The sequence below is a fragment of the Chrysemys picta genome, chromosome 7, assembly GCF_011386835.1.
Source record: "Chrysemys picta bellii isolate R12L10 chromosome 7, ASM1138683v2, whole genome shotgun sequence".
Classification (NCBI taxonomy): domain Eukaryota; kingdom Metazoa; phylum Chordata; order Testudines; family Emydidae; genus Chrysemys; species Chrysemys picta.
This window is the reverse complement of record NC_088797.1, coordinates 76,131,304-76,139,847: the sequence shown is the minus strand read 5'-3', so window position 1 is coordinate 76,139,847 and position 8,544 is coordinate 76,131,304. Positions and strand designations below refer to the sequence as shown.

General features: G+C 39.9%; 1 long non-coding RNA gene across 1 annotated transcript in view; it reads right to left on the bottom strand.

Moving 5' to 3' along the window:
• Window positions 1–3,400: 3,400 nt before the first annotated feature.
• The window catches only part of LOC135972730 (uncharacterized), a 90,571-nt gene continuing 85,427 nt past the window's right edge, over window positions 3,401–8,544 (bottom strand). The window contains exons 3-4 of the long non-coding RNA XR_010589220.1: window positions 6,005–6,080; window positions 3,401–3,803 (exon numbers count right to left, since the gene is read on the bottom strand). This is a non-coding gene — a long non-coding RNA (uncharacterized LOC135972730). The remainder of the gene's footprint in view (window positions 3,804–6,004; window positions 6,081–8,544) is intronic.

Sequence of the window (8,544 nt, the reverse complement as noted above, 5' to 3'; positions counted from 1 at the left end):
CTAGTCACTGTACCTTTTAATTTCTGTTTAACTAACCTCCTCATTTTTGCTTAGTTCCCCTTTCTGAAATTAAATGCCACAGTGTTGGGCTGCTGAGATATTCTTCCCACCACAGGAATATTAAATATTATTATATTTTGGTCACTATTTCCAAGCGGCCCTGTTATAGTTACCTCTTGGACCAGATCCTGCACTCCACTCAGAACTAAATAAAGAATTGCCTCTCCCTTTGTGGGTTCCTCTACCAGCTGCTCCATGAAGCAGTCATTTAAAGTATCGAGAAATTTTGTCTTTGCATTTTGTCCTGAGGTGACATGTACCCTGTCAATATGGGGATAATTGAAATCCCCCACTATTATTGAATTCTTTATTTTGATAGCCTCTCTAATCTCCATTAGCATTTCATAGTCACTATCACTGTCCTGGTCAGGTGGACGATAATAGATTCCTACTGTTATATTCTTATTAGAGCATGGAATTACTATCCATAGAGATTCTATGGAACATGTGGATTCATTTAAGATTTTTACTTCATTTGATTCTACATTTTCTTTCACATATAGTGCCACTTCCCCCCTGCACGACCTGTTCTGTCCTTTCGATATATTTTGTACCCCGGAATGATTGTGTCCCATTGATTGTCCTCACTCCACCAGGTTTCTGTGATGCCTTATATCAATATCCTCCTTTAACATGAGGCACTCTAGTTCACCCATCTTATTATTTAGACTTCTAGCATTTGTGTACAAACATTTCAGTGTACAGTAGATAGATCAGTGCAAACAAGTCATTGTCTGTATGAAATTTTAGTTTATACTGACTTTGTTAGTGCTTTTTATGTAGCCTGTTGTAAAACTAGACAAATATCTAGATGAGTTGATATGCCCCCGGAAGACCTTTGTGTACCCCTGATTGAGAACCACTGGATTAGATCATTTTAAATACTTCCTATGATTATGCCTAAGGACTATTGTCATCCAGATCTCCATGAATGTAGACAGTAAAGTATTTCCATGTCATAAACAGCGTCTGGCCTGTTTTGCATAATTATTTCATGCTGCTGAGTTAATTACTAATGTCAAACAATCTAGCTACTCTGCTTCTGAAGCATGTGGATCTTCTCAGCTGTCGATAGATTTGTCTTTCTGTCTCCCTTTCTAGAGACCTTGCCTCTTCAGTACAAATGAAGAACAGGAGAGTCCAAGGTGCTTTGGAAAAGATACCCTTGTGGTTACAGCCCTGAACTAGGATTTATGCATCTTGGGTTCAACTCCCAGGACTACCTCAGACTTTTCTGTGTGACCTGGGACAAGTCATTTATTGTCTTTGTGCCACCATTCCCAATCTCTAAGCTGAGATATTAATCCTATCTTTCTCCCATCTTTTGTCTGTCTTGTCTATGTAGATTGCAAGTTCTCTTGGGCATGGACGGTCTTTTTCTGCTTGTACAGTGTGGAATAATAGGACCCTGCTCTCAGCGGTTACTGTAATATATATATATATATATATATATAAAATAAACTTCCAGATCATTTCTATTTTGTTTCATATAGTAGCAAGTAGAAGCATCAAACTTTCATCTTTTATCAGTGCAGAATATTTCGGTCCCTCTCACATCCCCGAAGGAGCTGCTTTAAAGGCATTACCTCCTCCCGGAGTTTCATTAGTTGTTGCCACTTGGATTATTAAAGAGGAACTGCAAGCCAAGAGCGAGCCTTCTCACAGATGGAGTTACAATGGAATGTTGATAATCCCATAATGCAACAGTGCTGGCTGTTGTCCTATTACACGGTATCTCATTAAAGAGGAAGAGGAACTTTTATATCATGTCAAATGTGGTTTTTTTGGGGGGGGGGAAATCAGCAACGTTATCCCAGTCATTTTCTGGAAACTCCATTACATTACTATAACATGCAGTTTTGCATTCCTCTCTAATGGTGAGTAGCACTTACTCATGTCAGTAGCCTCATTGACTTCAATGACTAGTTGCTTCAGAAAGTGTTGCAAAATCTGGCCCATAATGTTTGCAATAACAAACTTGCTCTTTCTCAGACCCCTTCTGCTTGCCTCATCTTGAAGCAATGGCTGAGGGTATGTCTTCACTGCAGTTGGGAGCATGCCTCCAAGCCCAGGCAGACAGAGACATGCTAGCTCTGCTGGAGCAAACACATTAAAAATAGAAGTGTGGCAGCCCATTGTTATTGTTAGCATGGTAGCTCAAGCATAGCTAGTGCATGTCTGTCTACCCTTGTATGGCACTGATGCCACGTGGATTGTCATGTCACCAACTATGAGTCTGCACTGTGACTTCACTGCAGGACCTCTGTCCAGAGGAGGAAACTGACCAAAACCATACTACTGTACACCTGGTAGGGGAATACATGTATTTAAGACTGTTTCCTGTTAAAATTGTTTGTCAAGGAACAAGCCCAGTTTAATAAAGTGGGACAGGGTGACATCCCATTAATTCCTTGGGCTTGGTCTCCACATACTTATTTGTATCATTTTAACGATATCATTGCAACGCCCTAGTCTGAACGCAGTTATACAGGTATAAAGGTGCTTATATTGGTATAGCTTATTCCCCTAAGGCATTATAAGCACCTTTATACACACACATAACTTGGTCCACACTAGGGGTTTTTACTACTTTATCATTCTCTACAAAAAAAGCTGTGTTTAGACAAGCGCCTTGTTTTGTTCCTTTTTTACTTTAGCTATGTGTGTATAGGTGGAGTCGTGGGGAGCAACAAGGCAGCTTTGGCTTAGTCCACCAGCTGTTATTCCTTTCACCGTGGGTGGAATAACGTTTGCAAGACAAGAGGAAAATTAACATTTGTTGTTAGTAGCATTGACTCCTGTGAGACAGTTTTCCGTTGACTGGAGGGCTAAACTGGAGAGCATTTGAAGACTGATAAGCACAGGAATCTGTGAAGTGAGTCACGTACCAGACAGTAATATTAAAAGGAGAGTTATTTATAATACATTGCACATAACTAAAATGTAGCAACTGAGAATGCACAAATGCATTCCCTGGCTATTAAATACCATTTACTCTGTGTTAACTTGTTCTCATTATAGACAACAAAATGCAATGGCATTTTCCCACAGGATTCCCCAAAACACTGCATTTGTTCAAAATCAATTACTTTACTATAAAAGAAATGCTTCATAAGAATGACTTATGGCCTTTCTACACTACAACTTTTATAACTATGTTTGTAAGCACTTACTGTGACAGCTGACTCTAAATATGGCTTGTGTCTGCACAGCATATGGCTAAAACTCAGTTTGTAACTTGATCAGTTAAAGGTGTTTTGTCCTGCCAGTATCTTAGGTTGTAGCATGTTCAGCATGCTTTTTTGAAAGATGACAGGAGCCCCTATCCATGTTTATGTAACCGCTTTGGCCAGTCCTCTTTCTTCCCAATTTCTGTTCTGAAAAATTTCCCAGAGTGCTTTGCTGTATATGCTGAACACCGACTCTTTCACAAGCATTGTTAAGGTGTCTAGTCGAAAACTCCAAAATGGAGGCACCCAAAAATCATGAGTCACTTTTGAAATCTTGGCCATCATCCCTGTCTTTTTCTCTCTAGACAAAAAACAGAATTACCCCATCTGCTGTTTCTGATCTTTACCTGCTTCAGAGCACTCGTGGTTTGTTTGATAAAAATAACTGAACGGATTCAGTGGCATGTTCATCCAATCTGGCAGCAGTTAAACTTCAAATTACAGAGAATAAAAGAAGTAGAAAACCACTTAACCACTGTTCAGTGCATCAACTTGTAGGGGAAATGGGATGACCTTAAAAGCAACAGAAAACACATTTAGGAATGCAGTTCTGTTTTATTTAACCAGAGTATAATTTTCAAATTTCCTGTTTTTATTATTATATATTTATTTGTTTATTTTTTAGGTTTCAAATCTAACAAAAGGTTAAAAATAAAACAAAACAAACAAAAAACAAAACAAAACAGCTACACCCAAATAAGCCATTCTTAAATGGAAATAAGTGTGTCCACACAGTTTTTTGCACCATTTTAAAAATCACATCTCAAGTTAAATTGGTGTAACTTCCTCATGTAGACAAGCTCTAAGTTTTAAAATGAACTTAGTTAAATCAGTACAGATTTCTCATGTAGCCCAGCCTTCCTTCAGGGAGCTAGCCCAAGAAATCTGTTGTCCCTCCCACTCTTCTCTTGAGAGCTGGCTCTCTCTTTCTAACTGCCCCCTCTAAGCCAGCCTGAACTGGTTCACAGAGTTCTTTATATAAAAATAGAAGTATGACACAATGCAATTGCTTATCATTTTTCTCTCTCTCATTAGTATTCTTTGCAGACTGTGATTCAGATTGTCACAGAAAGTTTTGGACAGATTGCTGATCATGTGTTAATTTAGGCCGTATATGCAATTCTGTTACTGATTTCTCATAGCTAAGGGCACATTCTGACTTCAGATCCATAGAGCTCTTATCCATGCTAGGAATCTGCTGCATATTCTGCACTTGATTCTTATGTGCAAATCCCATTTAAATCAATCTCTCGCCTACATCTGAAAAAAAAATACTCTTACAATAATCATCCAACGTGATAATGTAGTTTGGGACCATTACTGTCCCATTTATTATTTGCATCACAATAACATCCCAATGAACCCATCAGATCCTTGAAGGAGATTCCAAAGCCCAATGGTTCCATTTTAGTGGTGCTCCTAGGAGGAAGTCCCACTGTACTGGATTTAATTCTCTGCCAGGGTTCAAAGAGGAAGGCATTACCTGCTGGGTGCTAATTACTTACAGATAAGCCTTTATAGACTCACAACCTTAAATAATGGTATTGAGAAGAAGCCACCAAAGGCAATCCTGGGGAGATATAGTTGGTCTTTCTTGATTTATTGCTTCTAAAACTACGTGGGACAGGATGTAGCTGGGGACTGTTGCTAAACTGGCACCAGTCTGGATTAGACCCAGACCCCTTGCAATAAAACTCTACTTGGGGAGAGTGATTTATCCAAACCTACATTTTCAATTAATGTTTCTCTCTTGCTGTTCCAATCCTGGACCTGTGTCAGGACCTGAGATTGGGCTGCTTTAAGGCTTGTGACAAATCACTGCACTGCATGGACTCTGGTGGGGGCAAACCAACAGAGGTTTATTGGGAGTGGCCCTTCCCTTCAGGAGAGGCGCATTGACTGCAGTAGTTCCACACAGACCATAAGCGGGTCCCAGGCAGGACGGAAAACCCTATACCCCAGGTCAAAAAGAAACACAATCCTACAACAGGCCTATCTGCCCTCAAGAGGGCACTGGCATGTAGCAGTCTTTGGTTGGCTCCAGCTCCTAACCTCAGCCCAGCCTTCCTTCAGGGAGCAAGAAATCTGTTTTCCCTCCCTGGCTCTCTCTTTTTAATTGCCCCCTCCAAACCTGACAGCTCTTGCAGGTGAAGTGGGGCAGGGCTGAGTGAGCTCACTGCAGCTGCTTAACCCTTCCCTAGCCATTGTGTGGAGTTTGTACACCTCACAGGGCCCTGTTGTCCTGAACAAACACACAAGTAGACACTATCCCTGTCCCACAGAGTTTAAAATCTAATTTGGTCAATACTGTGTGATTTTACTGTAAGAAGTAGGAAAAGATCAGTATAGAATTTATATGCTGATTATGGGATAGATCCGTGGTTCTCAACTTTTCTGTACCTTGATCCCATGCCACAACAGAAAAACATTTTGAGATCCTTTCCCCATCTAGCCATAAAGAAAGGGAGGGTCCTGGACATTTTCATAATCCCTCCCCCCAGGTTGAGAGCACATGCAATAGGGATTCACTGAGAATGAGCAGCTGCCCCATGTTTACTGTTCGGTATTCTGGACTCCTCTCATGTCCCAGGAATTCTCCTCACTGGGATTGTTGGCACATTCAACCTCTTTCTACTGGAGCGGTAAAAGATTATTCTGTCTGCTCCTATTTACTTAGTTGAATAAAAATTATTTGAATTAATGATGTTACCTACTTTGAGGAAAATGTGCATGTACATGTGTTATCCATTCATAACGACTGAACATTTTCAACTTCAGTCCGGTCTGCTCCTTGGGGGAAGAAAACAAAGTGTTAACCAAACGCTTCCCTTGTAATGAGACCTACTAGAAATGTAAGCATTGTGTTATTATACATTGGGTCAAAGTGTTTCATTGTGAAATATTCTGTATTTTTCCACTGCTCAGAATACACTTCTTCAACCTAGTTTAATAGCCAGTGGCAGAGCATTCAGGTGCATGGCCAAGAGATTCTACAGCATGCATTCCCCATGGAACCAAGGGAGAAAAGCAAGACCAAAATGGACTTCCACAGTTTCTCTCTGGGAAAAAGACAGGACCAAAGGGAAGGCGTTAGCTTCTGTATATATTCATAGGACTCTTGTACATTTTTAATCAAAGATTATAGTAAAGAGGACAGAGTGAAGGTGAATACCAGAAAAAATGCACAGAACAAGAGAAACATGTAAATGGGGCAAGAGTCCCCTATGTCTTTTTAATGACTCTGTGGCCCACAGAGTTTCCTAGTAGGCCTTGGACACAGCCATTTTAGTTCTTCTATATCAGAACACCCTTCCATCTTTGCTGAGGCTATGTCTTCACTGACAAAAATGTATTTTTTAACATGGGATAAAATAATGCACATTAGTATCCTGCTATACAAACATAGTGGAGAGAAGGCAATAACAGAAGGGTCTTCTCTGTTGTTTATAATATTAAATGTCCTTGTGAACGTACTGTGAATAGCCAACAAATTTAGTATAAAGCTTTCTGTTAGAGGAAAATATTTTCATTCTCCTGATATGACCTTTAAAAACCACCCTATTTGTGCAAATGGGTATATAAACACATCACATTACATTTAGGAAAACATTTATGGAATGTCTTCTACACTGTGTTGTCTAAGTGACTCTGGTCTTTTTAGTATTAGGCATATACCTTTCTTTTTCACCTTGTCAGTCAGTCATAATGGAAGTAAGTGTATTCCATCAAAGATTATTATGATTCAGCTAGTAAATGATGTGGTAGCATATAATTTTATAGACCTTAGCTCTCATGATTCTCCATCGCCATTTACTGTAATTTTTAAATCAATCCCCAAAATGTAGATTTCCTTCATTAGTTGACACAAAGTGCCCAAGTTAAAGCCTAAATGCTAAAAGTCAAAGGCGTTTAAAAAGGCTTGTTATGAAGTTAGTGGTGCTAAAGAATTTTTGAACACAAAATTAGAGATGGGCAAAAAATCTGAATCATTCCATGCAATAGTTGTTTGATTTCCACAGATTATTCTTCTGAAGATCAGATCCATCTCCTTCCACAGGAAAATAAGAAAAATAGCTTGTTTTTGTACAATATACAAATCCCTCTTATTATAAAGCTAAGTCAGTTATTCTTCCATAGGGACAGGGAGAGCACAAAATGAAGGAAAGTTTGAGTGAGAGACAGGAAAGGAAGAAAAAGGGCTTGTCTACATGACCACATAGTTCGCAGCAAGTGGGGGTGTAAATCACACTAGCTTGCTGTATAATAAGGGCTAGTCTACACTGGCAATGCTAAAGCACTGCCGCGGCGGCACTTTAACGTGGCTTGTGTGGTCACGGTCTAAAAAACCCACCTCCATGAGGGGTGCTGGTGCACTGTCCACACTGGCGCTTTACAGCGCTGAAACTTGCTGCGCTCAGAGGTGTGTTTTTTCACACCCCTGAGCGAGAAAGTTGCAGCGCTGTAAAGTTCCAGTGTAGACAAGCCCTAAGTGTCTGTTTGGAATCTGCTGCCATACACTAAAATTTCTCTAGTACGCGCTTTGATCTACCCCTTTTGAAACTAGAGCAGATCAAAGCACACTAGAGAACTTTTAGTGCATGTTTTTTTACAGAGCTGGGAGACCTCTCTCCCAGCGCTATGCCACGACTACACAAGCCACGTTAAAGTGCAGCCACGGCAGCGCTTTAATGTTGCTAGTGAAGATGTGCCCTTAGTGCACAACAGGTTAGCGCAGTTTATACCCCAGCTTGCCAGGAACAAAATATCCAACATGTGTAGACAAGCCCTAAGAGATACAGCTTGGGGAAAAAAGGAAGAAAACATTAAAGGTGGGGGGTGGCAACTAACAAAGGAGGAGAATTAAGTAGAACAATGAAAAAGATAAGAATAGAATAGAGGAAAGTTTGAAGAATAAAGCTATTTTCTGACTCATGAGTTCTTAATTATAGCATAACAGGAAAATTCTAAACCAAGTGAGTCCTGGTTTGATCTTTTAATCGCCTACCACAGATCAAGATTTTTTTGGAGGAACACTGAGCTACATATCCCCAGCACCACCATCACAATACACTCTTGTAAGTCTGACAATAGCTATTTCCATTCAGAAGACTCCTTTTTCCAAAGCTTGAAGGTTCATGCATTTTAAAATAATGGTTTGGTGCGTATAATATTATGGAGATAAAATGCCTTGTGTATACTGATCACTGAAGGAGCAGTAAGGTGCAAATATGAAAAGTGGCTACAGTTACTTGAT